This window comes from Trichechus manatus, unplaced genomic scaffold, assembly GCF_000243295.1.
Source record: "Trichechus manatus latirostris isolate Lorelei unplaced genomic scaffold, TriManLat1.0 scaffold00053, whole genome shotgun sequence".
Lineage (NCBI taxonomy): Eukaryota > Metazoa > Chordata > Mammalia > Sirenia > Trichechidae > Trichechus > Trichechus manatus.
The window spans coordinates 1,708,260-1,732,708 of NW_004443989.1; the positions used below are offsets into that span (position 1 = coordinate 1,708,260).

Sequence of the window (24,449 nt, forward strand, 5' to 3'; positions counted from 1 at the left end):
CCTCTGAAGGCATTTTAACTTTCTTTGTGTCTTCAAATTGAGTAGTTTATCTTTTTCCTTTCTATTCACTAGTCTGTGGGCAAAGTGACCGTTCAGAACCCACAGATGAAGTCAAAAAGTTCACTGGAAGTACCACCTTGGTGACTCTAGCAATTAAGCCACATCATAATCTTTGTCAGTGATTTCATTCTACTTGGATTAACAGTTAACGTCCGTGAAAACAGCAGTCAAGTAATCAAATGACATATTGCATTGGGCAAATCTGTGGCAAAAGACCTCTTTAAAATTTTAAAAAGCAAAGATGTCACGTTGACTAAGGTGCGTCTAACCCGCTTAGTTGGTCTTTTCAGTTGCCTCATATGCGTGCAAAAGTTGGATAATGAAAAAGGAAGACAGATGAAGAATTGATATGTTTGAGCGGTCGTGTTAGCAAATAATGTTGAATATATACCGTGGACTGCCAGAAGAATGAACAAATCAGCCTTAAAAGAAATACAACGAGAATGCTCCTTAGAAGCGAGGATGGTGAGAGTTTGACTCACTTACTCTGGACACACTATCAGGAAAGACCAGTCATTAGAAAAGGACATTATGTTTGGTAAGGTAGAGGGTTAGCAGAAATGAGGGAAACCCTCAATGAGGTGAATTGACACAATAGCCTCAACCATGGACTCAAACATACCAACAATCATGAAGATGATGCAGGATTGGGCAGTGTTTCATTCTGTTACACATAAGGTCACCAGGAGTCAGAGCCAACTTAACAACAACTAAGAGCAGTAACATAACTCCCTAGCCTCATTTTTCTCATCTGTATATAAAATCCATCTCCCAGCATGTTGGAATCAAATCTATTCGACATTCAGTCCACACTGGAGAGATTGCATATAATGTATGGAGCATTCCTCAAGGTTTTGGACCATGAGAGTGGACCAGAGATAGTCTCTGACCTCGGGGAGCTGATTGTATATAAAATTGCTGAGCACAAGACCTGCCATGTAGAAGGTATTCACAGAATCTGTGTTTCCCTTCCTGCCCAAGCGAGACTGGATGTATGTTGAAATTTTCTTCATACACTGGCTTGGAGAAATTTTACTGTGGTGCTTATGTGCCCTGAAAAATTTGCAGCAATTTATAAGGTTATAATTTGAGGAGTAATTGGTTCTGAGAGAATATGAATCATCATATCAAAATGTGTTTTTTGTCCTCAATTTGTGATCTTTTGACAAATTACCAGGGACATGGGGCCTGATGTATCGAGTGCTTACGTGCTTCGAGTAGGATGAGTACCAGTGTGCATGCATCCACGCCCCACATCCTTTACCCACATCAGACAGCACTTATCAGTCAGAATCATGCTCAGCACACCACTCCAGGTAGCCATTACTAATCATCTGAAGTCAGGACAGGAGACATTCTTTATTTACCATCCTGGCAAAGTGACCTTTTGACAAAAGCAATGGCATTCTTCCTGGAAAGGACAGAGCAGTCCCTGTCTAGTGGTTGTACGTTTGGGAATCTTTTTCCCAATGATGTGTTGCTGTTGGAGCTTGGCCTTCCTCCTGGGACAAGGCTGAAAAAACTTCGAACCAGTTACCTAATGGAATAATATGGAATTTAAATGGAAGTAGTTTCCTACTTCCATTGTCTGCCCAGGTCTGACTCTCAGTATCTCACCATAAGCCAGAGCTGCATAAGAACATATCCAGTGTTAAGAATCTGAATATTAAGACAGCCCAGAAGCTGTCCCAGAACAGAAAGAAGTCACTACAATATCCATTATAATGGCAAGCTTCCCCATTTCATTGGCGGTATCATTTGATTTATGCACAAAGTTTCAGGAACATATCTGTTGCATCATGCCATGTCCACTTGTGTGGGTAATTGTGTGTGTTTATCATTCCCTTTTATACCAGAGAAGAGCAGTTTCACTTGGTCATTCTGGGTCCCTACAGTGTCTGTTGAGTTATTTGTAAAATATCTTGGGAGCATTTAAAGGAACTCATTCTTCTGCAAGTTCTGATTAATGACGTAACAATGATAACAATAACAACAACAGTAAGTATAGCTAATACCTATATAGCACTTGCTGTGCTATTTATATAGCTTATATATGATGGAGTGCTGTATATATTGTTATATCATTAATCAGACATAACAGTGTTATCAGTATAGATAGCGTATATCTGTATATTTAGTATTGTATTCTGAGTGATTTACATATACTATATTAATTTCTCACAATAATTCTATCAGTTTTAGAGATGAGAAACCTGAGGTGCATGGAAGATAAGTAACTGGGCCAAGAGCATACAGCTGAAAGTGGTTGTCTGTCCTTCTAGAGTCTGTGCTCTTACCTACTGCATCCTATGTGATAATCCTAAAATTTCTCTCTATTTGGATAGATAAATGGTAACACTTCCTTACTAAGCAGGGCAGGAATTCCAGACTTCTGTAACCATCAGAAGGTAACAGAGTTGGGAATCAAAGGCTTGGAGGAACTCTGAATCTCAAGATGGCGACACCTTTCCTTTTGCATTTTGTCTGGGTCAATAAATAAACATGAACCAAACAAACACAAAGCAATAAGCAGACCGGAGAAAATAAATGTAAAAAACAACAGCAACAAAACACATTTGTGCCTCTTGAAAATCCTTTAGTCTGGCAACACTCTAAAGACCTTTTGATGCTAAGGACAGGAGTCTTCTGTGTAAGCCTCAAACATGTACTTTGACTGGAATTACCTCATCTCCCGCGTTTGCATGGTCGTGGCTTAATGGAATGTGCATCAGCCACTTTTTGAGGAAAAGAAGTTTAGGGCTTGGCTTTCTGTCAGTCAGCCCCTCCTCCACCCTTATGGTATGGCCTTTCCTGTAATTACAGTCAAGATCCTATAGCCGGAGGAAGGCCTGTCAATGAGCAAGACGCTGATGTCCATCTCACGGTGACAGCCCATTCCGAGGGTTTTACGCCAGTCCTTAGAGAGGCTTGCTATTTCCTCCATAGGTACTTTGCCTCAACCCCGTCCACCGCCATCAGAGGAGAGGAGGTGTCTTATTCCGTGATCAAGCCCAGAAGGTCAAGCCCCTTGGACATGACGTACTGCAAAGTGGAGATGCTTCATTGATTTGTATTTTTTTAATTAAAAATCATTATTTAATACACGTCTGTGTGCTCATAGGAAAAGATCTAGAAAGATGTATAGCAGACTGTTGTTTGGGTTTTACCCTTGGGGAGTGGGTTTTTCTTCAGCAATGAGGCCATCAGAAGAAAGGCATATTTCAGGCCAATCTGTATTTGACTTTTTTTTCAATGAGCATGCATTAGTTTGTATAATAATTTCAAATTATTCTGTAGTTACTTAAAGCACTGAAGTAAATAAACTTATTTGTGATAGTCAGAAATTCCATAAGAGAGGAAGAATTTCAACGGACAAACACAAAGTCTTCTGAACACCCAAAGGGATGGATGCCTTAAGCTGAACTATGGGCTTTCATGTTTGCTCTCAGAGAATGTTGGCCGATTAGAGTCCTCACTTCTGTTTGACTATTTTTCCACGTGGTATTACTTAGCTTTCACTGACCACCCTCACCCCCACTCCTAGTCTGGTTTCTTCAGATGTTCTGAGCCCTTATTCTTGTCCCATCTGTCTGTCGCTCCTTAACTGATTGAAACTCGACCTCTATCCTCAGAAGGGTGGTATGTTCTCTTTCCATTCATTTTTCATTTCCCTGTTGCTTAAAAAGTCAAGCACGAGTTTGCAGTCATCACTGTTGTTGTGCCCTTTTTACATTATACATGAGTGCCAGGTTTGCAGAGCATGTGACAATGATCTCCAAAGATGCTCTGTGGTATGTGACCCTGTCAGAGAATTTTCATGTCTCTGATTAACTGAAAATGGAATTTAAGGGAAGAGTCCTGTAGTAGGTGGTTGACATTCTGTAGATCTGTTCAATTAACACAACCACTCCCATAATATCAGAGATGCCGATATCACCCTATAATTACTGCATTTTCATGCATGTGTTTTGGTGAATAGATTCACCCACCTGCTTTTGTTAGTGCCATGAAGACAGTACCATGTTCTACACACCCCAAATTTCTTGTTTAGGACTGTGTAACAGAGGGCCCTTTGGACGATACTGCTGACAACTCACTCTATGAGGCCAACTATTAACTTTCTTATTATGAGTTGTTCTGTCAAATTTTAAGCCACCCAGTTTGTGGTACTTTGTTATAGCAGCCGTAGGAAGCTAATATACTAACTGAAGATCTGGAGTTGAAATCACTGAGGAAAAAATGTGACAGTATCTTGAAGCAATCGTAGTTCCAGAATTTTTATTGGAGAAGCGGGACACAAGTTATGGGGAAGTATTTAAAGTTGGATTGGTATGGCATTTACTTACGTATACTTGCTAGAGTGTCAGTTGTCCACATCTAAGAATGGAGAAGATTATAGAGATTATGGGGAAGTGCCCCAACACATCCCTTGGTTGATGCTGCCCTTGACATGAAGATAGATGACACTGGCATAACTGAGTGATTTGTGTAAATTCATGAATGTAAAGTTATTGAGAAATAATAGAAAAATCTGGTAGCAAGTAAAGAGAGTCAAGGAATATATTCAATCCCTTCTCAACTCAGGACTAGAGAGAATGAAAAAAAAAAAAAAAAGCAATATTCCTTGATCAGTCTTGGAAGCTCTGAGACCATCACTGTAGCTGAACACTTGCTGACCTTTTCCTATTGTTCCATCCTCAGCACCCTTTACTTCTCACTCAAACACCCCGTTGTTGTTAGTTGCCCTCGAGTCAGTTCTGACTCATGGTGACTCCACATGTGTAGATTAGAACTGCTCCATAGGGTTTTTAAGGCTGTGACCTTTTGGAAGCAGACTGCCTGGCCTGTCTTCCAAGGCACCTCTGGGTGGGTTCGAACTGCCAGCCTTTCAGTTAGTAATTAAATGCATAACCATTTGCGCCACCTATTGACTCCTGTACATACTCTAAGCAATATCAAACTCACCTCACCAGTCCCAGATCAGCACTTCAAATTCCCTACTGGTCTTTTCTCTTTGGATGTCCCAGAAGACCTTCGGAATCAACATGGCTGAAACAAAATTCATAATCTTCCTGCTTCTATTCACATAGTCAACCAAGCCAGAAGGGCATCTTCAAAAATTAGTTTCCTTTACCCTCCCCACTCTCTAATATCAAGAATTCCAACTATTCTGCAAACCCTCTCCCACTCTTCCACTGCCACAAACAAACTTAGTTAGGGCTAACCATCTTTTCTTGCCTGAGCTTTCAGCCAACCAAAACCAGTTGCTGTTGAGTCGATCCTGACTCATGGCAACCTCACGTGTGTCAGAGTAGAACCGTGTCCCGTAAAGTTTTCAATGGCTGATTTTTTTGAAAGTAGATTGCCTGACCTTTCTTCCTAGGTGCTTCTGGGTGGACTTGAACCTTCAACCTTTTGGTTAGCAGTTGAGTGCCACTCAGGAACTCCTCCCACCACCTAGGGGTAAGGTTTTCAGGAGGGGCCACTTTCCCAAACTATACCTGCCTTGCTCACAAAATTTAAGATGAAATAAAACCATTTCAATTGAGAAGCACTCTGTATAATGTTATTGATGGGAAGGTGAATGCTGTGGAGACAGAAAAAAAGAGCTGCACAACTTTGGCTTAAAGGGAAGTTAGTGGCGTGCAGAAATTGTGAGCTTTTAATGATAAAATTCAGAAGGGACACTGTCATTTTATTGATTCATTAAAAGAGAGCGGCGGTATTTGTTTATGGCAATTCCACTTTCTTTTTTCCTGAAATATAAATGCAGTTTCCTTGGTTGTCTATCCTTCATGACACTGAGAGATAAGCACAATAATGATTGAGTTCAGATTGAATATTCTGAAGGCTAAAGGAATGATTCTGAAGACTGTTAGTCTGTTAACTATGGGAAGCTTCTTAATAGTTTGGAGTAAGGCAAAAATGATTTCATTCTAGTTTCATCCTTACTGAGTCAATAATTATGCAAGTTAGATTAAAACTGAATTTTCCTAAGTATAAAAATCATCTATTCCTTTCTCTGTCCACATGAAAAACACATAATTATGGCATTGCTTGTCTTTTAAGAGTTCAAGGTGTCCAGTCTGAGGGTGAGACTCAAGGCACCCACCCCAGTGGGATTCCTTTGCTTGGAAGAGGCAGCCAGCAAGGTAACGGTCCTTTTCTGTCTGGCCTGGCTTCTGATGGAAGGGCGGCTCATACACTGTGCAGTCTTTCTGGGTGGGATTGGCTGTGGGAGAACCTCTGTCTCACAATCAAACCAAAACCAAACCCCCTGCCATCGAGTCGATTCCGACTCATAGTAACCCTATAGGACAGAGTAGAACTGTGCCCCACAGGGTTTTCAAGGCTGAAAATGTTGACAAAAGCAGACTGCTACATCTTTGTCCTGCTGAGTAGCTGGTGGGTTCGAACCGCCAACTTTTTGGTTAGCAGCCGAGTTCTTTAACTCACTGCACCACCAGGGCTACTGTGTCTGACTACCAGCCCCTTCTCAATAGTCCTTTTTTCCTCTTCTGACACCTCTTCCACCTCTTAACTTTTCACCTTCGCATGAAGATGGCGCAGGACCAAAAAGCATTTTACTCCATTGTGCATGGAGTCACCGTGAGTTGGAGCAGACTCAACAGCAGCTGACAGCAACAGCAACCACCACCTTTCCAATCATCAGGCGGGATTCATGGGGATTCTTGTCCTTTGGCGGCTGATAGGGACTATAGACACTCACTACTGCTTTGAGGCCTCAGTGCTTTGAGTCCTTGAAGAAGGAGGGAAGAGAAGGTAGATGGGGAGGGAGAGGGTCGAAACCTGGTGTCTACTCACGGCAAAAGAAAAGAACAGCAGAACAGAGAAACAAGCAGCAGTGGTTGCAAGTACATCTTGGGGGTCTGAGTGTGGTGCCAGCGCATGAGCTTGCATCGAACCGAGTGTAGTTCTTTACTGTAGAATTTTGCCAGCCTAGGTATGCTGCTCCTTATAGTCAATACGGTACTAATTGTGTACGTGTGTGTGTTTATGTGTGCATGTCCATGTGGGTATGTGCGCGTGTGGTGGGGAGGGATGTGTCTATATATGCACCTATACATATATATACATATATATATATATAAACATATGAATTGCCTTGGCATTTGCTGTGGTTGTTCAGTCTCCATTCCAATTGCCAAGATAAAATTGAATTGTTCCACTGCCGTTCGGTTTTACTCTGCACAAAATGTAGCCAACATTTTTGCATTTCTTTCTCCTGTCTCATTTTCTTCCTTCCTTTCTCCCTTCATCTCTCTTTTTTTTTTTTATTTTTTTTAAAGCTGCATGCTTGCATATTGAGTGGACCATGGCTATGTTTTACTACGTTGATCAAACTGTGGCAAGATGTTCCAGGCTCATGCTGCTGGAACACCTGGCTGTGACTCCAGCAGCATCTTGGTATGGCTGGGGGTGGGTAGATGCCTCATTACAACGTACAAAATGGGGTGCTCAGCTAGGGTGTCATCATAATTATTCCAAACAGTATTCCAGCTGGACTGACTTTTTGGGAACACATGTATGTTTGTGCTGGAAGCCCCACTAATGTCATTTAATCCAAAGGCTTTTTTCTGTGATGAATTATTCAGGCACTGTTTTCCAAAATTGTCATTTATCAGTAGAGACCCAGAGAGCATGTTTAACAGTACCTTTGCCAGACCTGAGAGCAGTCGATGTTTTCTGGCCCGAAGAAGTTCCAAAAGGAAAAATTCAAAGCCAGTGTGTCTCTTTCTCTGGGCAGAAGTAATGCAGGTACCACACTTCGTTTACTTATTTTAACTTGGATTAAAACGTAGCCAGGGAAAAATGCTCAGCCTTGCTGGGATAGAGTTGGGGAGGCTATTATCCGTAGGCATGCGATAGTGAAGATTGTTGGGTAGGACAGAGGGTCAGCTGAGAGACAGTGATTGAAGTTCTCAGGGAATGCCCACAACACTCTGAACTTTGAATGTAAGTGCCCCCCTGATACACACTTTTTTTTAACAACCCCCCGACACTTTTTTTATTTTTAAATAATGAAACAATTCTTGGAACAGTGCCTGCCTATTGTAAAAAAGCAGACCAGTTGGTTCAGTTATCTTTGTGTAAACAGCTTGGCGTTGTTTGTGAAAGTTGTCAGATGGACACTCAAGATGACCACATCCCCCTGACACAGTGGCACGTTTTAGAGAAGTGGATGGGAGACTGGGAAGAAATGATAACTAGAGGCTTCTGGAAACTAGAATGCTGGGCTACCATTTCACTGAGCTTTTCCTTATCGTTGTACTCTGGCTTTCTTTGCTGTCCCTCACCCAAACAGTGGTCCTCAGCCTTGGCTGTGCATTAGAATCACCTTGGAAAAGTTCTTTAAAATGTTGATGACTACCCCTACCCCCAACTAATTGGTTCCTGGTGGGGAAGGGGGGTGGGAACCAGGTAAGTAGGGCTGAAAAACAGTAATCTCAAGTGTCCCTTCATCAAATTTGGAGATCTGGAAGAAGAGGTAAATCCACCCAGAGTTTACATAGAAGTAAACTGGGAGTGTGGAACTGGGTGAAATCCCCTTTGTACAAGTAAGATTGGGGTCCCAGGTCGACCCAGGGCCTCAGCGCACTTCCCTGAAGGCTGTTGCTATTTGCCTTTTCTTCTGATTTGTCTTCATTATCTACTACTGCCGTAACAAAACATACCACAAATGAGTGGCTTTAAAGAACAGAAATTTATCGTCTAAGGGTTGGAGGCTGCAAGTCCAAATCAGGGCATCAGCTCTAGGGAAAGATCCTTCCTTGTCAGTAGCCCCGGTGTTCCTTGGCATCTTTGGCTTGAAGATTGTTTCTCACATGATCTTTTCCCTGTGTGTGTGTGTGTGTGTGTGCGTGTGTGTGTGTGCGTGTGCGTGTGTGTGACTGTGTCTGTTCTGCTCTTTTTAGAAGACACCATTCAGAAGGAATTAGGTTTAAGACCCAGCCCTGGTGGTGTAGTGGGTAAAGTGATTGCCTGCTAACCGAAAGGTCAGTGGTTCGATGCTACCAGCAGCCCACTGAATAAAGATGTGGTAGTCTACTTCTGTAAAGATTTACAGCCTTGGAAACCCTATGGGGTCACTGTGAGTCAGAATCAACTTGATGGCAGTGGGTTTGGTTTTGTTTGGCTACTTCAGTGTACCCTCATTATCATAACAAAACAAAATCTCTGTTTCCAAACAGAGTCATATTTACAAGTACCAGGGTTAGGACTTCAACATAACTTTATAGGGGGCACAGTTCAGCCCATAACACTGTCCTTTTCCTCCTTCACCCAGAGGTGCCTTTATGTCCCTTGAAGCTTCTCAGGTCTGGTGTGCCCTTAGCCTTTCAAGATTCTTTTTTTGTTTGTTTTTTTAACAACTTTATATAATTCACCTACCATAAAATTCACCCATTTAAAGTGTACAACTCAGTGGGTTTTAGTATATTCACAGAGTTGTACATCCATTACCACAATCAGTTTTAGAGTATGTTCATTAAACCAGGAAGATACCCTGCACCACTTAACATCATCCCCAACACCCCCAACCTCTGCAGTCCTAGGCCAACACTAGTCTACTTTCTATCTCTGTGGATATGCCTATTCTGGACGTTTCACATAAATGGAATCGTTCAGTGCGTGGTCTTTTGTGTCTGGCTTCTTTCACTCCGCATAATGTTTTTAAGGTTCAAGGTTTATGTATCAGTACTTCATTCCTTTTTATGACTGAATAGTATTCGATTGTATGGCTATTCCAGATTGTGTTTATCCATCTATCAGCTGATGGACATTTGGGTTGTTTCCATTTGGGGGCTATTATGAATAATGCCGCTGTGAACATTTGTGTACAGTTTTTCATATGGGCAGTGTTTCCATTCCAGTGTTCTTCTATGACATGTCTTGGCACTATCATCTTGTGACATCCGGGAGGTATTTTGAAATGTTTTACATCTGAGACAAGTCGTTATTAGCAAAGTGGGCAGCTCTGGATCAGAGGGCCAGGGCAGTTGGGTGACTTTTTCACTCTGCACCTGCTCAATAACCTTGAACTGTTAGTGGCTCAGCTTCTCCATAGGTGAAGAGGGAATGCAGTGAGAATTCCTGTCCTGGGCCTCCCCTTCAGAGACAGCAAGAGGTTAAACAAGATGCTTTCTGAGAAAGGAAGGTGCTACAGTCTCTGATTACTACAAGGCGTCAGTATTGTTTGTATGATTAATGAGTCCACATTTCAAACGTTCCCATTTAATGTATTTGAGCCTTCTAACAACACCACCTTTCATGTTTTGCTGACTGCTTTTGAGATTTATGAGGCCGAACTCACAAGCGATGTGTGTCTGGATTAAGGGAACCTGAGAATCGCTATTTATGTCTGACCCGAGGAAATTCCCTTTAAGCTGCTTATCAGAGGTGCCTGCTGAGAGCCCGATGGGAAGATGGAGTCCTTAGTCCAATGGTAAAATCTGCAATCTGCCCTCATCCCGTTTTAACGAAATAAAAATAAGCTAACAGAACCCTCAGGTCCACTTGAAAGTATCTGCTGACTGTTTCACTTTTGTAAAATTAGTTAAAAAATATATATGCAGCAATTCCATTTTTTCACCATACTCCAGGTCTACAGTGTGGAATTAAAATATAATTCTTTATTGTAAAAAAAATGTTCGATCAAGGTGGTTTTTTTGGCTTTAATTTTACTAACAGCAAAATGACTCTTTATTTTCCATATAAAAGCACCATCAACATGCCACACTCTTTGTATTTGCATTTTTAAAAATGAAGAAAAATTTCCACTTCATTAAAAATTAGGTTTCTCTTAAAAAATATTCACAAGGTGCGGAAAAAATTACATTTGTTTATGCATTATTTCACCACCAGGGGGCATTGTGGTTTGACTGTCCGTTTAAACGGCCTGCATTCTATCAGTTTACCCAGAAAATAGAAGGGCTGGGCATATTTCTGAGTCCTTCCAAGAAGGAATCATATCTGGAAGAGAACAGATGTCGATTCTTTTTCCTCACTAGCAAACAGTAGTGTTGTCAAATTTGCTAAACTTAGCCAGTTGAAGATTAACATGCAGTATATAATATGCATGTGCTTCACTGTACAATAAATAGTAAATCACATTTTTATGCTTTCTCTGAACTAGGAAGCTGCAAGTTATGTTTTTTTTTATTCCCTGGGTGTGATGAAATAAATAACATTGAAATGCATTTCAAAGATGTCAGTCGGGGGAAAAAAGTGCTTGGCAACTGTGTTTGATAGATTTCCTTTACGATTAATTCTCCTATTAAGTTTTAATGACTTTAAAGATATAAAGCTAGAAATTACAAAACTAGGCATGGTTGTTAATAACCCAAATACCAGGTGTATAGAATGCATCTGTGGAAAAATGAAATCATATATTCTCTGGGATGTATTAGGAAATTGCTCTCTGGCAAATCTATAGAGTTAAGTATCCCTCATGAGGGTAGAAAAGTTTAAAAATAGTTAACTAAAGAAGATTTTTTTTTTCCTCTTAGAGAAGATCCTTATGAGAAAGGTGCTCACTAAGATTCACATATGTTAATTAAATTATTTTATCAACCAAAATTAATCAGCAAAGTTGTTCTCTCATGAATGCATTCCTCCACTTTAGATATTTAAGCATCTCTGTACAAATTTTCTAGAATTTCTCACAGTTTCTTCTCACAGTTTTCTTCCCAGACTTAACTGGCACAGAGAGAGAGCTTTGCCGCTTTGTTGTTTTATAAATGCTTAAAGGACTTGCTAATCCCAGAAGTGGGAATATTGATGACAGTGTTTATGTAATACTATCTTTTTTCTCCTAGCACCCAGAATTTATGAAACATGATTCGGCTCATCCTCAAAACATCTCTGTGAATCCGGGAGGGTGGAAGAATTAATTCCAGTTTCCAAATAGCACAAGTGAGGCTTGTCAGGGGCTTGGAGGGGTGCCCCCGACACATAAAACCTTCCCATCTGCAGCCTAATACAGAGTCTGCAAGTTGTGCTTGGGGCCCCTTCTGGTGGTCACAGCTGAATTATTTACTTTTTAGAATATCTCCACTCGAGTTCTTAAGCTGAGCAGTTTAGAAACCAAACACACATTAATTAATATGAGTAATGACTAGGAAGAGTTACAGGCCCCCAGAATAGGAAGGTATAAATGTATGTGTTTTTATATATGCTTATGTATATGTTTATGCACCAGATAGGAGATAGTATATTTTACACAATTTCTTCCTCTCTGTAAAAGGGCTCTTCTTGTTCCTAAATGTTTTTAAGCCACCTCCCGCACAAGTACAATAGGTGCCATTTGGAATATTTGCACTGGGCAGCCCCCACTCTTCAGAACTTCAAATCTAAAGATCTTTTAAATACACAGAATTTATTTTTGAAAGCATTCAGCCCATCCCAAATGAATACTCATTCCCAGCCTCTATGATGCCTGGAGTGAGAAAGCAGAGAATATTGTTCTTTTCTGTTTATATTATTTCATACCAAGTTAGCATACTTGCCAGGAGTCCAAGGCAGTGTCTGGCTGGACCATACCTTAGTTAACTAGCCTAGTTTCTAGAATAAAGCCAGGGTCCACCAGGCCCTCTCAGTAGCTCTCTGGTCACTCCTGAGCTGGAGGAGCCCAAAACAACTGAAGCCAATCCATTTCCCCGTGAATATCATCTTCCTCTTTTAAGGGAAAGGACATGGATTTGGCCTGGGTAGCCAGAGAGCCTGGTCCAATGCCGGATACCCAGCTCCTCCTGGGTTTCTGAGAACTAGAATGCTTGACTGCAGTGTTCAGTGTGACCTGCCTATTGGGGCCAAGCAGCCTCACCAAAAAAATAAGGATCCTTGCTTGCTCGAAACTTGGGAAGTTGCTGGGAAGTCTGGTTAGCAACTCCCTGGTTCCCAGTCCTGGCCACGTCCCTGGGCTCTCGCTAGCACAGTGAGCACGTAGGCTTGAGGCTGGAAGAAACCCCAAGCATTTGGCCAGGAAGAGGCAGCTAGTTCCAGCTGGCCCAAGTGCTCGGCTTTAAAAATTACCCAGATGAACTGATTTTTTATCGAGAGTGGGTGGAGAGGACTCCAGGGCCTCGGAGGGAAGATTCGGCCTTTCTCTCCCTAATCGTGAGCAATGTGATTTGGAGAGAGAAGCACGGGGTTGGCTCAGCAAACCACATTTCCTTGGCTGAGCTCCAGGAGAGAGAAATGATCCAGAGGGAAGGAAAGCCACCCCCGGTTAGTCCCTTCCAGACCCTATACACTGCTAGGCTTTCTGCTGGGTGGCGGGCAGCTTGGTCAGACCGAACAGATACTCACTTTTCAGAGCAGGGGGTGCATAGTGAGAGAGGGGCCAGAAGTGAAGTTTCTGTGCAGTGACTTCTGCAGATGTGAAGAAACGACATCAGAGATAGGAGGCGTCTCCCAAACATAACTTGGCCTCCCTGCTTTGCACATAGACACAAGGCTGTGCTCTCCTGGCCCAGTGCCCAAGCGTGATCTTGGCACATTCTGACATTCTGTATCGCTTTTGCCTCCAAAGCGAATCTGGTCAGTGACTTAGCCACTCTATAAAATGAAGAGTAGCGATCATGTGCACTTAACATTTTATTTTACCCTAAAAAAGAAAAGAAGGAAACTTGAAAAAGGAAGGAGAAAGAGTCTGAGCTCACTCTTTCTTTATTCCTGCTACCCCCCAGAAGGTATGTATAGATCCTCCAAAAATATTTCTGCCCAGCCAAATGTTCATCGGCAAGGGAGAGAGAGCAGATATGCCCTTCCCTGCGCGTGTCCCAGACCAGGACCCAGTGCTACCCCTGATGCTGTAGTTGGGAGGAGCATCAGAATGTGGGTCCTCCTTAGCATTTCTGTGTCTAAATCATCACCTACCCAGGGCCTGCCTTATGCTAAGCCAGTCTCTTTCCGACTCAGGTCCCTCTAATCTGTGCTGCTGTTGTAAACACTGGAGGGGCAAGATCTTTCTAGCAAGGGCAACATTATCTTGAATAAAGTGCTAGGCATTGATAGTGCTGAGGGCATGCTCTCATATTTAGCTAAGGAGGAATAGGCAGGAGTGTACTGAGGAGAGAGACCAGGAATGATTTCTGGGCGTTAACTGTTTTTTAAAGACAAGATTAACAGTAATATATAAATATAAATAAATATGAATGTAATTTTTTTTTCTGGCTAAGCACCATAATTAGATTTCAAATTTGAAATGTAAATCGTGCCTAGGAAATATCACTGTTGATTTTAAGCAAACTGACCCTCAGGGATAAAAATAAAAAGCAAAGAGGAAACAGACAAATCTTGTTACGGACAAGTGATAGGATATTGTACTTTATGTCTCACAGATATTTTACAGCTCTGGCATTTCTAGGGAACACTTTGGAATACTTCTAGTCTGGTTTGTCCATAAAAAGCTGTCTGTGTTTTTATGTTTTGAAAATACATGCAGAGACGCCCACACACGGCATGTTAGGTGTCTGGCCCTTGAGGAGACAGGCGTGTAGCATCAACGTCATGCATACACCGTCGCCCGCCTTTGAAACGCCGTGGTGCCGTCTCCAGCCAAATCGGAATGATGCTTCTTGATATGTGTGCTTCACTCTCCGGGACACATTGGAATTATAATATCGTGGGGGAGGAAACACTTTCCTGCTGTGTGAGCTGACACTGCTCCCCACAGCTGAAGGAGCTGAGCTGCACCCCACTTAAAGGCTCTGAATTCTCACCTGTTTAGACTGCAGGGCACAACTAATTGTTCCCTAAAACAGGGTTAGCTCACCTCGCCTTGGCGTCAGGGGGAGTGTGTTTTCTAGACTTCTCACCTGCCTCATCCCAGCTTTTATTCCTCAAATCCATTTTGCATCAGAAACCACAGCAATATTCAGGATGTAGTAATGTTGCTTATCTCTAAGAAGTAATTGAAAGTGGACTGTGCCCTCTGTTTCAAATGAGCAGGAGAAGAGCTCGTGGTCCTGGCAAAGGAGATAGACATTGGCGTGGGGATGCTGACAGCGAGCCATGTCTGTAGCTCTCTGCACACTGTTTCCGTGCAGCCAGTCCAGTTGCTGTGGTTCCCCTGGTTGGAGGGGGTGAATGCTGTTTCCTTTTTCCTTTGTCTTTGTCACACCTACCGACTCTTTTCATGAAGCCAGGTATTTAATTATCTCCTGCTCTAGGAACAGCGAGGGGATTTCATCAGCAGGAGGTGTGTGTGTGTGTGTGTGTGTGTGTGTTGTGCATGCCCTTGCACAGTTGGCACCATTTTCCAGTGTGTAGTGAAGCCCTTCCTGTATGTTGACCTGTGTTGTGCCGAAGCTGGCAGAAATTTTGTGACCCAGTTGATAAATACAAATATTATTAAAATTTAAATTATGTAAACTTACAATAAATTAAATAAAAATTTGGCGTGCTTAATAGGAATGGAATTTTTTTTTCCTCTCTAATTTGTTATAATTGTCTTTTTTAAACAATAAATTAAATAAAATTAAATGAATTACATTAAAAACAAAGGTATTAAACACTTAAAACTCAGTACTCCGTAATCATTTTACTGCGTTTGGCTATTATCTATGCTTTTGAGGTTATCTAAAGGAGCCCTGGTGTCACAGTGGTTAAGCATTCAGCTGGTAACCTAAAGGTCAGCGGTTGGAACCCAACAGCCCCTCTGCAGGAGAAAGATGTGGCAGTCTGCTTCCATAAACATTACAGCCTTGGAAACCCTGTGGGGTAGTTCTACTCTGTCCTGCAGGGTCGCTCTGAGTTGGCATCAACTTGATGTCAATGGGTTTTTGAGGTTATCTAGGTTTATTGTATCTGTGTGGTAGAAATATTCTAGAGTAGTGTGTGACTGATTGCACATCTCTTCCCAACTCTGCAGCTAGTGACATCATGTTGGTAACTTGAAATCAGCCACGGTAGTATTTACACAATGAAAATAGGCAAGTGCTACAAATCAGGACTTGATTGTTTTGATTATTGTCTTGACTTAAGAAAATGATTGAGAAAATGTTAATAATGCAGCGTAAATTTGAGTATCATGTCTGTAGTTGTTACATTGTGGCTAGTACAACTGAGGAAATTGTTTTTCAGTATATTCAAAACTACTATCCAATTCAGCAAAGAGGTTGCTCACATCATTGATGAATGAATGGAGTTTCAACATATGTCTGTCTTCATTGTTTCCCTTTCATCTTACTGGTTAACTTAAACAAAAATACCAACCAATATTTTCAGGGGAGCCTCACTTGTTCATCATTTGCAACCGTAACTTGGCTACGGATTCGAGAGTTCGGCAAAAATCAATGAAAGCACTTGGTGAGAATCAACTGACTCCATGGAATTTATAATAAAGGAAGTCGCATCTTTTTTATTTTTAAATTGCGTACTTTTGTTGTTTGGTGCCGTCGAATCATCTCCGACTCGTGGAGGCCTTATGTATAACAGAATGAAACATTGCTTAGTCCTTTGCCATCCTCACAACTGGTGCTATGTTTGAGCCTGTTGTTGCAGCCACTGTTTCTGTTCGTCTCATCAAGGGTCTCCCTCTTTTTCACTGACCCACTACCAAACATGATGTCCTTCTCCAGCGATCAGTCCCTTCTACTGGCGTGTCCAAAGTAAACAAAATGAAATCTCACCATCCTTGCTTCTAAGGGAAATTGGGCACACATTCTTAACATAAATAAAATTTGTAATAATCCTATTATGGATATTTAGATGTATGCTTTTGTTTTTAGAGAGCTAGTTGTTAACACTTTCCAGCACGCTGGGCTCGCTGCAGTCAGCTACAGCTTGCCAGAATGTTTGCGGATTCCTTGAGATGGCCTATACAGTGGGCCTGCTCCAGTGCCACAAAGATGGTGGTTATTGTAGGGATTGTTTTCATCCCTTATCACCATTGGAGGGAGCAAGATGCCTTGCGCCAGTGCAGCTTGTCCAACAGCAGCTTCAGCTTAATGGGCTGCTCAGGGTGCCTGGTTAAAACTGCATGTGTGTTGCCCTGGGATGTTACTTTTCAAAGAGCAAAAATCCCTCATGGCTAGCAAATGGCAGGTTTTCCTATTTCTCTTCATATTTACAGTCCTTCCAACAGCCTGTACAAAACTCAGGAAAAGGCAGGAGACAGCTGTACTTAATGTAAAGGCAGCTCGTTACCCCCATCCCCAACACTCACATTGTCTGTCAATACGATCAGTGACTGTTTCTGTCCCCTTAAATCAAGCTGTTTAGTGAAGTTTATAGAGATGCCTTCTGTCCACACACCCTGGCCCTTCAAGAAGGATTTGAAATCTTTTGAGAGCTCTGAAATGATGTTCGTTGGAAATACCCAACCAGAAACACAAAAGGAACAAGACGGCACAGTGCAACCCTGTAGAAAAGGACCCAGGGACCTTGCAAGATTCTATGATTTACAAGCATGTCTAATATGAAGGTCATTTGTACTTCTGAGTGCCAGGAGTTCTCTCTCTCAAGCTTGTTGCTTAAGAAATGCCCAGGCCCTTTGAACAAAATGGTTTCAGAATGATTACAGTACCTCCCCACTTACATATCCTCATATATTTGTTGTTATTCTAGTTGAGTACTGCATTCAGACAGAGGTTGCCAATAAAGTTTATTGTAGGAGCTAAGTGTCAATATCTGTACTACCCCCCGCCTAGGATGCTTGTAATTAAAATGCCACAGATAGTCTGAGAGAGGCATGAAAATTTGATGGCAGATTGATTTCAGGTTCATCTTGAAATTTGTCCTCAGCTGGACTCGATACTCCTGGCAGACGTGGGATGGCTTTTGTCAGGAGGGTCTGCTGGAATGAGACAGAGATGTCTTGATCTGAATATTAAATACAGCATGCTGTTTATGACAGATTATTCGTTTAGTGCTAAAACACGCAGCTTCTTCTCTTTACACATTCTTCCCACTGAATGTGTGAGATAGGATCACATAGATCCACTTTACATATGAAAAGAAGTTGTATAAAACTTGCTGGGCATGTGAAATAAAGAGTTTTAGAAACATTGGCTTCAAACACAGAGTATTCTATCCAAGACTCTAAACTTAGAAATTCAACTTGCATCTAATTTAAGAAAGCTAGAAAGATAATGGTAATCAAGATAGTGTAATCAAGTATCACAGCCCTATAGTGTTCCCGCAGAATAGTGTATTACAGAAAAGCAAAAAGCCATATAAGTGGGGGAAAAAAATCCCAATATTTAATATTATAAATTGTTGGTTCCTGTAAACTTGCATTTATGCATCACATTATAAAAGCCATTATCCTTATGTATTGCCCATACAGAAGTGCACTGTGATGATGATAGTATAATTTTAAAAGTATATTTGTTTTCAGGATTTAATTTGAAAAAGGTTTGAGGGAAAAATAATTGTTGAATTTTGAGTGTTTCTAATTTTAAAAATGTGTTGTTCAGTTGAATTAAACGCATTCAACAAAACTCATTTTATAATTTGAGATTATTTCTTGGGCAATTGTATTCACTCGGAATTCAATACATGATTAGAAACGGAATTTAAAAGCACAATACTCTCAAATGTAGTACATTTGTTTGTTCATTTAGCAAATATGAACTGGGTCCCTACTATGTGCAAAGTAACACTGGATGAGGGATTTCTAGGCAGATCTTCAGTGAGACCCACGTCCCAGGCTATCATGACATTATATATGTGTTGTTGTTGTGTGCCATCGAGTTGATTCCAACTCACAGAACCCATGTGACAGAGTAGAACTATCCCATGGGGTTTCCTAGTCTGGAATCTTTACGGAAGCAGATCACCAGGTCTTTTCTCCTGAAGAACTGCTGGTGGGTTCAAACTAGGGCTTTGAACTGGTTCATTCTGGTTTGAATGCGTGCTAAGAATTTGCATTTCCACCAGATATACTGAATCAGAATCTACATTTTAACAAGATCCCCAGGTGATTCTTATATGTAATAAATTTTGAGAACCGCTGCTCACTCTACTAGTGGTTCTCAGAATTGATCCCTAGCCAAAGTTATTAACATCACCTTGGAACCTGCAAATTCTCAGCAGGGGTTTGAACTGGGACTAGCTGGTTCGAAGTCCTGGTTCAAACCGCCAACCTTTCGGTTAGAAGCTGAGTGCTTAACCACTGCACCGCTAGGAATCCTTGACATTATATATACATGGTGTATAGTTAATTTTTCACAGTGCTTGCTCTAGAGGTAGCAAAATCTGCCCAATTGGCTTGTAAGTGCATGAAGGATGTTTTCCTATTCCTTTGAAATGAAGTTTAAAAGTGGAAACAGAAACAGTGCCCTTCACCTCTGAATGTAGTGTCTATTTGGGACTAACTTATCTGGAAGAATCTACATCTACATCCTGCTTGATCTCGCTTCTCAGGCAGTCTCAGGTCCTAAGTAGGGCCCACTGGTGAGACCAGCCCAGCATATGCTCACGAGTCATCAAAGTTGCTGCTTTGCACATTCAGGAGATATTTATGGATTTTTTATTAGGACAGTTTTTATGGCCCAAGATTAAAAGTTAAAGTTAAATAGTAAAAGTAATGAAGATGTACCTTTGGAGGATCTGACCGGTTTGTGTTTTCATTCCTTCCTTTTGTCACAGGCCATTGAATTTTGATGATAGCATTAAAAAAAAAAAAAAAAAAGTGCCTTGAGTCACTTTTGGAAGGAGACAGGGAATGAGCCAACAAATTAAGACAACAAATTATATTCCAGAGATGGTAATTTATGAAATCTACATTAAGTAAAAGTTTGTTCTTTTCGGATGTGGAATTAATTTGTAGTGGCTTAAGCATTATAAAGAAATACTGTGGGTGACAATTGATAAAAGATTTAATTATTTGGTCATACAAAATAAATGTCAAGGCAGTGCATCCACAGCCCTGGTGGGAATGTTTATAAGAAGAGCCATCAGTGGAAAATGACACTTTTTGAAGCTCATCCAAGGGACAAGTTTTGCTTTAGGGTCTCAAATGTATTATTATAAGGTGGTTCCTTTTGGGCAGGGACCTTGGGGTCAAATCAAATAAAGCTTCACTTTATGATGAATCAGTGATCCAGTGGAGGTAGTGAAATAGTAGCCTGGCCTCAAATATGAATTGCCAAAGATATTTATAGATGCATGTAATTAGATTAAAAAAAAGAAGATTCTGTGGGTCGTAACTATTTCAGAAATACAGTAGTTATCAGAGCCTTTTGTATGCAAATATCTTTTATAACTCTCTAAGAGGGAGAATAATAGCGTATTACAGACTTACATCACCTCTTACCACCCCCATTTTGTTTTAGTTTATGTTTAAGGATGCCAGCCTATGTAGAACATCCAGGGATAGAAAAACAGTGTTTTCCAAACTTACATGACCACTTTTCTCCCACCTCTTTCTTTGTTTCTTTTATCATTTGTGACACCAGCCTTCTTTGGAACATTCATTGGGAAGCTTTGTGCTGAAACCATCTTTACTCATATGAGCCTGTTACAAGTCCTGATTCACACGGCATTGCAAAGATTAATTATGTGACATATTACTCTCCATATAGTATTTTTAAAAACCATCCTGTTAATAGATTACCTCAAAACCCTCCAGCCCATACTATTGCTTAAATATTTGTAAGGACTTCTCTTTCTCTCCAGAGCCCTCAGGTAACCAAAAAGTCAGACTGTCAGAAACAGCAAGATGGTACATAGTGCAGAGCATTCTAAAAGAAACAGATTTTAATATCTTCACTACGGCACTTGCTTTGACTCCCTCCTTTAGTAATTAGATAATTATGTATAATTAGCACATTAATTATGTACAACAGCTGCAGTTGAGTGTGTGTGTGTACAACTGCTTGAAAACAGCTTGTGAGTTCACTATTAGACCCGTGAAATCTCTCTCCTTGGCATGTTTTCGCTATTAGTTTAACTGTGTGTGTGTGTGTGTGTGTGTGTGTGTGTGTGTGTGTGTGTATACATGCATATACACATACATACATATATGCACACATCATATGCATATATGTACATACGTACATATGTACACACACATGCATATATGTACATATATTTCCCCCCTCTCATGTACTTCAAGAGCCCTGGTGGTGCAGTGATTAAAGCGCTCGGCTGCAACCAAAAGGTTGGTGTTTCAAACTCACCAGCCACTCTGAGGGAGAAAGATGTGGCAGTCTGCTTCCGTAAAGATTACAGCTTTGGAAACCCTATATAAGGCAGTTCTACTTTGTCCTGTAGGGTCACCATGAGTCAGAATTAACTTGATGGCAATGGGTTTGGTTTCGTTCTCATGTACTGAGGTAAAGAGTAATGCAGTGAACTAAAAAGTAACAAGTTAAAATGACTCTAATCTCATGGGCTGCCCTGGTAAAATTTAGAGAAAGCGTCATCACCTTCCCCTGGGGTGCTCGCTGCTGAGAACAGCGTCCTTCTGATACCACATGTACCATGTTAGTGTTTCAGGGCCATATAGCGAAGGTTTTTTGATGCATTTAAAAAATGCATTTAGTGTTGGGGAAATATTAAGTAGAAAAAAAGAAGTTTAAAAAACAGTATGTACAGAGAAGTTTCCTTGTTATATAGGAATATAGGCATAGAAAATGGATACGCATAAATAATGCTAGTATAAATTATCTGCCTGCCTGCCTGCCTTCTTTCTTTCAAAAGCTATTGATTAAATATCTATTATGTGCCCCTCACTGTGCTGGTGCTGGGAATATAGCACATAACAAGATGGACACAGACTGTGTTTGGGGAATTATAGGCAATTTTGTCATCTTAAAAAATATTTTTCTGTCACATACTATGTTACTCCATTTATAGGAAATATCCAGAAGAGGCAGACTCACAGAGACAGAAGCCAGGGGCTGGGGGTGGGAATGGGGGGATGGGAAAATGGAGAGTGATTCTTTAATAGGTGAGGGGGATCTCCTTTTGGGGTGATGAAATATTTTGGAACTTGATAGAAATGATAGTTGCACAACACTGTGACTGTACTAAACTCCACTGAATTGTACACTTTAACAGGGTTAGTTTTATGTTACATGATTTTCACATCAATAAAAAAATATTGTTCACTATTTTCTGAAGTGAATTTGTCACTTTTATAGTCAAAAAAAAATACCCTCAAATTGTGTGGGGGTCGTTTAAAATATTATAATTTCATTCTTGGCATAAGGTTAGGCACATAGTAGGGCTCAATAAACACTTATTAGATTTAAAGGAATTATAATTGTATTTGAAAGCAACAACACGATAAAACCCAATTTCATTATTGTTTTCTTTATGATCTGTCCGGCCTAGCATCATTTCCCTGGAAGTACCTGGGGAGGGTGGGTGACTGGCATATCACCTGTGCACTTGCTCAGAACCTCTGATGGACCATGCAGGCTCCACACACCCAGCTCCGACTAGACCTGGCCGGCGCCAGGGTGAGGTGGAAAGCTTCCATCAGTTTGATCACGTTCTCGACGCCTCTACCCGCTGCAGCTCCCTTCCACACCTGTCTGTGCACCTGCTCGGGCTCCTTGTGGGGCCAAGCCTGCAGGCTCAGCACTTTAGCAACAGTTCCTTCTGTAAAGGTGGCTTCGAGAGGGCAAAGGGTCCTCTTCCAAATAACTCAGCACATTCCATTGTGGGGGAGGGTGGGGACTAAAACTCTCAAATCTTAATAACATGGCAAATGATGGAGACTCCTGATGGGGAACCATCATTGGCCAGCAGGAATTTTTGCTTTGTTAGGTTCGCTCCCCTCCCCACCCCTCCCCTCCCCCTCCTCTTGTCTCCCCTCCCTTCTCCTCCCCTACCCCTCCTCTCCTCTCCCCTCCCTTCTCCTCCCCTGCCCTCCCTCTCTTCTCTTTCTCTGTCTTATTAAAGTTTTCTCACATATTAAAAGAGTAACTTGTGCTCACTGCAGTTAGTAAAACCATGCAAAAGAATGTTTTTGGTGTTGTGTGCCATGGAGTGGATTCTGACTCATAGCGACCCTAAAGGACAGAGTAGAACTGCTCCTACAGGGTTTCCGAGGCTGCAGATCTTTATGGGAGCAGATCACCAGGTCTCTTCCCTGTGGAGCGGCTAGTGGGTTCAAACTGCTGACCTGAACATTTAAACATTGCACCACCAGCAACAAACACAGTTCATGACATTCCCCTTCCTTCCTACAGTCCTGAAGCCATTCCTGCTGTTCTATGACCCACTGATGAGAGCCCAGCAGATGCCCCTCACACCTTTCCTGGCTCTTCCATCTGTACGCATACATCTGTGCCCAATATGGAGAGGAATTACTGTCTTCTTTCACAAGAAGGATGTCTTATTTATGCACGGGACTCTGCTCCTTGCTTGCTTATCTCCCTGGCCAGTACACCATGGACATCCCCCCAGGTCAATAGATAAAGAGCTAACTCCTTTCTTCTAATAGCTGCATAATATTCCGTAGTATGGATATTCCACAATTTATTGTGACTGGACTTCCATCCATTTTAAACTGATGTTTAGAGATTTCTGGACATTTGGAAACATTTTAGAAAAATCTTTCTAACTGTAGACACTGAAATTCCGACTAGGATGTAGAAATGTTTAAAATGCCGTGCACCCTGTGCTCCTTCGTACACCTCTGTTCCCAAAACATTGTTCTTCATTTTGCACATGTGCCGTCTTCTGTATTCCTCTGAGTCCTTCCTACATGCACAGGCAAAAGTCCAGGTGAAAGAATACTTATTTAGTATAATTTAAACATGAGTGATTTCTAATGCTACTTCCATTTAAATAATTCAAAAATTCATCTCAAGGTGTCTGAATGCTACAAGAAGAGAGGTGTTAATGGATACATCATCGAGGCTGAAGACAAACTGTGTTATTCCGTGTGCAGCTGAGAAGAGTGGAGGAGCAGTGTAAGGAAAAGATTGAGATTAACATTGTCGTTATTGGTGTTTTGTTATCTGAGTTGACTATTTTGCACCTTCCTGGAGACATGGGTCTGATTCCTTAGGAATCATTTTTCCTCCTCCTGAGGAGTGATGAATTTAAACTGATCTTAATTTTAACTGCATTATTTGTTTGTTTTGTATATTTAAAAACAAGTTTTATGAAAAAGTTGTATACATTTCTCATTTATGAAATCAGAGCAGCCATCCTTCACGTGTGAAGCAGATATCCCAGAATATTAAAATCTTGAGCTGCATTTATAGCAGTGTGAATGATTGTTCTGAAATTGACATATCAAGGAGCTTCTCATCTATTATTAAATTACCTTTTCCTCAAACAAAATATTTATCAGATTGTCTTAGGCTTGGTTCTCTAGAGGAGCAAAACCAGTGAAGCATATCTATATCTGTGTATATATATGTGTATATATATATATGTATATATGTGTGTGTGTGTGT

At 41.1% G+C, this 24,449-nt stretch overlaps 1 protein-coding gene and 1 long non-coding RNA gene across 3 annotated transcripts in view; both read left to right on the plus strand.

Moving 5' to 3' along the window:
* Positions 1-24,449, plus strand: part of WWOX (WW domain containing oxidoreductase) — a 1,054,678-nt gene that overhangs the window by 372,766 nt on the left and 657,463 nt on the right. The gene's annotated exons all lie outside the window — the stretch shown is intronic.
* Positions 22,977-24,449, plus strand: part of LOC111820850 (uncharacterized) — a 78,115-nt gene continuing 76,642 nt past the window's right edge. For both annotated transcript variants that reach the window (XR_002824342.1, XR_002824343.1), the window contains exon 1: positions 22,977-23,957. This is a non-coding gene — a long non-coding RNA (uncharacterized LOC111820850). The remainder of the gene's footprint in view (positions 23,958-24,449) is intronic.